The 6,917-nt window shown below is 37.7% G+C and overlaps 1 protein-coding gene across 1 annotated transcript in view; it reads right to left on the reverse strand.

The window, feature by feature from the left end:
* Nucleotides 1–6,712, reverse strand: part of EPHA4 (EPH receptor A4) — a 113,531-nt gene extending 106,819 nt beyond the window's left edge. The window contains exon 1 of the mRNA XM_085298566.1: nucleotides 6,690–6,712. The gene's annotated coding sequence lies outside the window, so the exon portion shown is untranslated. The remainder of the gene's footprint in view (nucleotides 1–6,689) is intronic.
* Nucleotides 6,713–6,917: the final 205 nt, after the last annotated feature.

Below are 6,917 nucleotides of genomic sequence, written 5' to 3' on the forward strand. Positions count from 1 at the left end.
TCCTTCATTTTTTATCGCCGCCCGGAGGCAGCGCCACTCGGGAAAGTTTCGTCGCCGCTGCGAGGTGTCGAGGAGGCTGGGGCAGCTTGCGGGGATTTTTTTTTTATCCCCCTCCTTCATCCTCACAGTGAAAAATGCTTTGTGCTGATGTTGGTCCAAACTGAGAGTTTTCACGGCTGGGAACGGGGAGGATGAGGCCCTCCGTTTGCCACAAAGCGTTAATATTTTTAAGCACAACGGCAGCACCGTGGGGGAGGCTTAAGAAAAAGCAACAGAATAGGACTAACTCCTTTTTCCCCCTCCAAAACACGTGCAGCGAATATTAAAACAAATCCGTTCCCGTTGCAGTTGCCTCAAACCAGCACATCCTTCTCGGTTATGCGCAGCGAGTTAAGGAAAAAAGCCCCGCAGCAGATGAATAATCTGCGAAGCCAAGAGTCCGTAAATACTCGCTGGAAGGAGAGACATAACAGCTCCTTTGAAGATGTTACGGTCTGCAGGACAAAATTCACATTTTTATACATTCTCTCTGAACATCGTAAGTTTCGTTAGTGGCCAAGGAGACCTACAAAGGCACACTCAGTCATGTACGCCATATATATATATATATATGTATATCCAGAATGTTTATATGTATATGCATGATTCAAAGCAGCTGTATACCAAATAAAAACAGTATTGGTTGATGTTTTTAAAGCAATGCAGTGAATATTTATTTTAACAAGATACAGCTAGCTGCAGCCCTGCTTTGCTTTGAATGCCTTGACCATGAGACTTTTAAAAAACCTCTACATGTGTATTTACAATAAATCTGTAGGTTTTAAAAGTCTTTAAGTCCTTAGTTTACTAGGCAGCATCACTGTGGTAAACAATGTTCTTTAAACCATATATACTTATAACTGTCTGGTGGCCTGTTCTTCGGTGGCTGCCTTTTAAAACAAAACATAAGAAAAGCTTCGGTGTAACTTAATTCCAGCACGACAGTTTGCAAAATGAGGCTATTTCTTGACCATATAAAACTGTAATTAATCACTGATTGTGAGATCAATTTTTTTACTATGCTTATGAATAACAACGACAACAACAGCAAGCATATGCTTTGCTTTTCTCTGAAAAGCTTTACAAACACTAATTAATTAAGAGCCTTCTGCTCTCAGGTACTAAAAGTATCTTTTTTTTCCCCCTTTGAAGTATTTGGTGGAGCTGGCTTCATTTCTTTAAGATTAGCAAAGAGCAAATAAAAACCCTTCACGTTAGGCTGAAGGGGAGGCACCCCTGCCTTTAGCTCGTTTTCTGTGTGTAGGTGTCGCAGGCTGGGGACAAAATCCTGCTGGAGTGAGGAAGAGCTTGGGGCACGCGGGAAGAAGAACCGGCTCTGTTAGGGGCCCCTCCGGTCACAGACTGTGGCAGCTGTGGGTGCTTCTGTGGCTCTGATTTTCAGCACAGCACAGTACTAAAGCCGAGCTATATTCAGCCTGAAACAGCCAAGCCTAAAGGGCCGAAGCAAAGATAAACAGCCTGTGATGAAACATTCTCACTGCCTTTGCAGGCGCCAGGAACCCTCATCCTTTGCTCCCCAAAACGTCCTTTGAGTGCCACGGGAATACTGGAGGTTCATCCAGTGCTGGGTCAGCTCAGTGTTTGATTCCCCCCAGCAGGACATTTTCTGGGATAAAGGTGCAAGACCAAATCCTTAATGTCTTCATTCCAAATATTTTGGCTTTAAGAAATCAAATCCAGATTTAAAAAGTTTTTCTTCTGCATGATGTACAACGATATTAACTTTTGTTTATGTGCAGAACTCCTGTAGATGCTAGATTATTTAGAAAAAATATTTTGAAGAGATCTTGAAGTTTGACTAACAATTCTGTGCAAAAGGAAAAATGCCTGCTTTCTGCTTAAATTACTCTTAACTTTTCCCAAATTCAAATATCTGTAGAAAAGTATTTTCAAACAAATCCATAAATCCTTTTTTTTTTTTTTTTTTTTCAGAGAAAGAAAGATAGAGTATCTTCTGTGTGCTTAAATGTTAGTCTAAGATCTAGATAGGATACAGTTGGGGTTTTTTAAATGGCTTTAAAAATGTTTATTAACACAGGCTTTACAATGTGGTTTCTGTAGTCAAAATCTCAGATTGTTTTCCTTTGCTCTGGACATTCATTTTGGAACACCCACTAGCAAAACCTTAAAGATAACTCAGCAGTGGTATCTATCTGGTGTACTTTTTTCTTTCCGTAGAAAATAAATCTTTTAAGTGGTTGTTCAGATAATGGGAGTTTGAAAATAGTGTAACAAAGTCACTGCAACTGTTAAAACTTGTACTTCCTGAGCTTAATTATCCACAAGAATTCTTGGCCTAATGAGGAGGAAGAAAAGGATTAGTTCTTTTTTATTATTTACCCAAAAATATAAGCAGTACTCAATTAAAGCAGTCTGAGTGTTTTTGTTTTCAGGTCTTTGACTCATCTCTTAGATCCACTATAAGTCAAGGTAAACCTTTTTATGAGAACAGCAGAGCATCAAAAATCATCTTATTTTAATTGAGATAATTTTTGTAGTAATGCCAGAAAAATCAGTTTGCCATAAAAATTTTGAAATACTTTTAAACCTTTAACATATTTCCATTAATATGATTTTATTTGTTATTTTTCATATAAAATAAACACAGACAATATAAAAAGGGACTGTAAATGTAAGACACTAAAAGGTTCACCATTCTACCAACTCCACTACATTTTGGCTGTAAGAAAAGGGTTTTTTAAAAAAAGCTTTGCCAAAATAATCATGATTTCTTTACTTTGGTGTCATTCCAACAGATTGTAAAAGCTCAGCTTGGTTTTAACAGATGTCATGGATACTTGAACTAAATTCTCAGCCTCACTAAAGTAACTCACGTTACAACAAAGTACCTGACATCAGAATTTATTCATTAAAATTTTCTTACAGCTGTTGGATCTATTACATTTTTCTTAACTGACTATTAACTGAACAGTCTGCTCTGTTGCCAACCCGCCTGGTTATATTACTGTAACTCTCAGAACTGTATATTACTGTAACTATCAGAAGTCATTCAGCTTTGATGGGAACTAATCATGTTTGCACCATAATCAAGTTTACACCATTTAAACGGTCAATTTAATGCAGCTCGAAAAAGCACAGCCAGGTTTTTTTGTATTTGTCTCAGATCTTGTATTTGTTTCAGATTCTCAGTGAAATGATTTTCACTTGCAGCACACGCTGTAATAATTATGACAATGTGTTAAATGTTTGATCCTGTCTACTTCATAAAGGTCAACCACAGCTGAATGATTTCGAGGACTACTTACAGGACTCAAATGACACAGACAAACATGCACATGAGCACACATACACAGCGATTTTAAGAAACTATAAATCACTTAGAAGTGTATCAACCGACCAACTATATTTCATTTTCATTTACAATTTTTCTTATATTTAAAAAACACTGGAATACACAAGTATACAGATAGATGAGCATTCACATATGTGGTTTGTCTTCAATGTATTTCTGTAGTTAATATCATTTCCAAATACACATTTTGAATCAACATTAAAAGTGTCTCTCACTTGCACACACATATGTACATGTAGCTGCCTTACATTTTGCCCTTTTTACAATCCAAATATTCATAACTTAAATATATTAGAGACCCAGAAAGGCTTGTGATTTTGTATTAACGTTCTGTTCTATTTTTACTTAATCTTTTCATTCCACATTTTTCTATGTCCACCTACTCATGCCCGTCCATCTCCCCAGAAGCTTTTTGCTGTCAGTCAAGTGACAACCTCAGTAGGAGGATCTCTGTGTTCACGGGCCTCCTGAGGCCCAGCGCTACATTTAGAAGGGAGAAAAAAAAAGAGGAGGAAAAAGAAGAAGCTGGGCGGGGGGAGGAAGCACAGGATCTTCCTTTAGTATGCAATTCTACAGTCTGCAGAAAAAAATTCACCGACCTCCTCCAAAAAGCCCTCTCCCACAAAAATGTTAGCCCACTTACTCCACTCCCACACACCTTACACTATGCTCAGCTATTTGGAAAAGAATGTAAAATAACCCTTGGAAGTTTAACACACACTGTCTCATTGTCAAAAGGAATCGCATGCCAAAGGTGCGCCTTTATCAGGGAAGGCACCAGGGAATGACTGTAGTTTATTTCCCAGTACAAGTGTTCAGATGTGCCTAGCTTTTCCTTTCTTGGATTTACTGATTCTTAATGGACCTGTGAGTATTAAATATTTGCTGATAAATTACTTGATGAAATTTATTGTTAGTTGAGAATAGCTGTTGGTTATTTGATATAAGCAAGATTTCATTTCTCAGGTCACGCTTATGTTTAGCTGAAGCTACAGTCTGTAATACGAAAGGCTATACCAGAAGAAAATCCATGGAAAGATAATATGCATTTCTACAAACATCAGGCTAGTAGAATGATTTTGTTTCATTTGGCGTTAACAGGAATTTTGCTGCTGACCTCAGTAAGAAAAGGATCAGACTAACAGCTCATTTGAAAAACCAGTCTGCAAAAAAGTGAGCTTTAGGCACTGCAGATTATTTACAGTTCATCATGATCATAATCACAATAGTTTTATATTTATTATTGCCTTTATACTGATCACAGGAACTCTGACAATGTATTTATTCTGGCTAGGCATATCTAATGACTTGACAATATATAGAGAGACAGACAGATTTTTTGCTTCTTTAACCAAGACTGCTGTAGAAAATTAGAAAAGTGTAAATGAATTATAACAGGATTTTAATGAAAACTGAAGTAGTAGCTTCTATTACACTGCTCATTACAACACAGATTTCATAGTTAGTCTAGAATTTGTAATATACCCTGATGAGGTCCCAGAAAGGAAATCCTATCACCAAAAATATTTACAAAGACAGGAGTGTTTCTGATGCTGTTCTATGCTTCCTAATATAAACAAACCTTAAAGGTTACTGTGAAAAGGCAACATGCGAAAAGCAATACAGACCTAGCAAAGCAAAAAATTACGCTAGAATGTCAAACCAAGTATTGCAGCATTTCACATACCCTAAGCAGATTGCATATAATAACTACAAGCACCCACCTCTACTCCATATCTGTAAGCTTAGTTCACTGTGGCTATCAGCCTTGTTAAGACCAACAGGGAAGCAGCAATCTGTAGGTTTTTTGATCTAAAAATGTGGCCAATAAAGCAGTGCAAATAACTGTATAACCCTGCAGGTTGTTTGCAGTGCTAGCACAGATGCTTGGCAACCCAGCAAGGAATGCATGTGCTTACCTTTCATTTAAAGGTTATTTTAAGCTGTGGAGGTTAACAGATACCTTAATTATTACAAAATGCTTTTGAATATCATTGGCTTTGTACTGCCAGTCCTTAGCTGCTGCACATCTTACTCCTTTGTGATCATCTGGGAGTAGCGTCAGCTTCCAGAACAGAAAAGTTACTAGGATGAAGACGTAGGACTCGCGTGTGATGGCCTTGCTCGCGCTGGCAAGCAGTAATTCATGGGAGGAGCGCTGTTGGCATCAACAACAGGAAAGGCTACCAGCCAGAGGGGAGGTTGCACAGACAGACTCCTCGTAAGTACTCCTTGGAGCGTTTGCAAGAGACCGTGCTCAATTAATACAGAAACAAATGTAAGTGAAATAGCCCATGCCAAAAATTGTAGGGAATCTGTTTGCAGTGATTTCATAGGAGTCTTAGTTAAATTTGAAGGGTAAAGCTGAAATCTAAGCGCACAGAATTGCAAACTACATCCAGATTTCTTTAAAAGCACACACCCATCTTTTTGCAGTGGGGTACAAGATTTAGTGAGACAAGCTTAGTTTCCTCTTTCAAGCATAAGGTCATGGTTTAAGATTTCTGAATTAGATTCTGGCCTGTGCTCAGGTAAAGTAGAATTTTATGGTATAAATAGCGCTGAGCTACTTAGCTTTAGTAGATAAGCAGCACTGGGCCCTTCATGTACATTTAGAATAAATCTAAAGTTAATCTAAAATTAGTATCAATGAAAAACTGTTTTCCTGACTTGTTTTCATACTGAAATCTTAGATTTTCTGACATTATTTACTGCAGGACTTACTAAAAAGATGGATGAAGTATTACTATTATCAAGCCATCACATTTTCTACAGACAAAAACAATTTAAGTACACAGTGCACTAATTTGACTTTTTGGTAAAATAATCTAAAGACTAGACCGTCAGCATTCTCATTCATGTTTATTCTGCATGTTCAGAGTCAGTGATCTTCCCACAGATTATTTATGCAATGATAGTACCAATCAAACTGCACCTGAGACAGGTTCCCTACAGAGCACTGAAGATTCCTGGCACTTCGGGTATGAGTGTAAATCCTCATTAAGTCAGATTAAACCATTTTATCTATCTGAGATAGTCCACCCATTATTATGAACAAAATATTTGGAATCATAGATAAAAGAATTGTTTCTGTGTCTAAAGTAAGAAATAAAATCAACTCCCCTCTCCTTCCTTTTTGCATGTGCTATTTTTTCATGATAGGGCAGAGGAAGATTCTTTATCTTCCTTTAGAATGAAATACAAAACCTTGCTTTGTGTTTCCAAAAAAAGTGGAAAGCATCTGTGCAATTTTTCCACATATGCAAGAGCAACTGACATATTCACAGGATAAGAGTGATTAAGATTGGCAACTTACGTCTGAGAGCGGGGCTATGCTCTGAACTCTGTGCCCGAGACCTTCAACAGCCATGAAAGCCAAACTTCTGAAGCTGGATGTAGGTGATTATCTCACGTGCTCACCTTTAAAACAGAGGTGCTGAATAAATACTGAGTCAGAGAGATCCACAAACATCCAGTGCCTATTGCTCTGTTCTTGCAGAGAATATGGAGATGTAGTTTCATTCATTAATACTTGTAAAGCACT

The sequence above is a fragment of the Rhea americana genome, unplaced genomic scaffold (assembly GCF_003343005.1).
Source record: "Rhea americana isolate MKP2758 unplaced genomic scaffold, rheAme1 scaffold_14, whole genome shotgun sequence".
Classification (NCBI taxonomy): domain Eukaryota; kingdom Metazoa; phylum Chordata; class Aves; order Rheiformes; family Rheidae; genus Rhea; species Rhea americana.